Here is a 1,997-nt window from a genome sequence, read left to right on the forward strand (position 1 = left end):
TATTGTCAGTGAATAATTAAAAATGTATTAAAAAGAAAATCTAGTCCATTTCCACAGTGTTTGTTTTAAAGTGAATGAGTGAAAATAACACACAGAAAACAGTTAAACTACAGAGTGCTCATGTTGCAAATAATTACCTAGATTCTTTTATTGCCCATTTTTTTTAATCTTTTTATTTTTTACATACTTTTAAATATATAACATAAATACAGTCAGTCTACGCAAGGTTTTCTTGATGATAGACTAATTCTTTTTGTATGTGCTTATGTAATTATTCACAGAATTTTCCCACCAAGAACAAACCACTAACTAAGTTAAAACTTGCAACGACTGGAAGAGCCCCAAACCTCGGCCAAGGCCAAATGTCCTATCTCGCATTGTGGATAAAAGTGAAAAATGACTTTGTGTAGCAGCTCCAAAATTAAATGTGTTCTTCCTTGGCCTGTGCTACACCCTTCTACCAAGCTTCATGAAAATCGGGAGAGTAGTTTTTCCGTTATCCTGCTGATTGACAAATAATCCAAACCGAAAACATGTCCTTGGCGGATACTTAGTGGACTGTGCAAAACATTGTCCAAGTTGTGATGAAGTTGCTAAAGAGAAGCTGTCTGACAGCAACGACATTCGTCTTGTTGATGCGTAGAAATGGCCGTGGATTAAATGTTTCAGTCATTTAATGACTTAATGTCAGGCATGTGGATGAATGAACCTAAAGCACCACAGCTACAACAAGTGGTGTGAAAGGGGGAACTCCAAAGATGGCTGTGTCTGTGTAAAGAATGCGATCAGGAAGCTTCAAGCCATCAGCTGACAGCCTATGTGTAGGCATGATGACTAACCGTGAGTAGGAAATACTGAAATCTCTTGGCTTTTGTAGTTTATAGGCTGCATCCTCTTTGAGACATGGCTTTTTTTAATTACAGAGAATATCCACAAACACAAATCTTGACCTTTGACCTTCCAGAGTCATCTTAGAGGGACAGGACAGGCAGTTATACATTCACACACTCAGTCCTGTCCTCCATCCTTCCTGACTGCAATATGGCAAGAAAAAGTAATCCTCATTGTCTGTCCACCAGTTATCCAGCGAAAGGCTAATCCATTAAACACTGGAGTTCATCCAACGGTTGACAGATTAACCCCCTGCATCACACACACACACACACACAAGCAGCGCTGGAATAATGCGGCTTTTTAGAGAGGATCTATTTCCATAAATGTGATGACCAGTATGTAAATGCTAACCAATAATATAAATGATTATAAATGTAGGAGTAGTAAGAAGTAGTGGAATGTAACTAAGTACACTTACTCAAATACTGTGCTTAAGCATGATTTGCTACTATTTATGGTAGTATTTCCATTGTATGCTTCTTTATACTTTTATTCTACTACATGTTAGAGGGAAATATTGTACTTTTTTATCTGACAGCTAAAGTTACTTCACAGATTAAGCTTTGCTAAAACATAACATTAAAAACATCATGAAATCCAACCAATATAAGATAATTGTGGGATGCTGTGAAACTAGAATAAACAACTAAATTCCTTTGTATAAAGTAGTAAAATTACCTCAACAAGCTACAACTTTTTAAAATGCTACTTATACATTGATTTATCCGTATTAACAGTCAAATAGTGTGGTGAAATAACCCTCATAGGGGTAAAACAAGTACTTTAGTAGTCACAATGCATATTTGTTTTTACACTGTGGTATTGGTACTTCTGAGTGCTTCTTCCACTACTGCTAGAAGTCAGTCAGGCATCTGGTGTTGTAGCTCTGAGGCTCCCGCGTGCAGGTCTCCTTTGCGGCCACCAGAGGTTCCATAGAGTCTTTGCAGCAGCCCTGAGGAGGGGCGCGGCTCTGCAACAATTCAGGTCAATGAGTTCCTTGTGGTGAGGAGAACAGTCAGGGTCGGTGCGGGCACACACACACACACACACACACACACACACACACACACACACACACACACACACACACACACACACACACA

This window comes from Etheostoma cragini, chromosome 23 (genome assembly GCF_013103735.1).
Source record: "Etheostoma cragini isolate CJK2018 chromosome 23, CSU_Ecrag_1.0, whole genome shotgun sequence".
Taxonomy (NCBI): Eukaryota; Metazoa; Chordata; class Actinopteri; order Perciformes; family Percidae; genus Etheostoma; species Etheostoma cragini.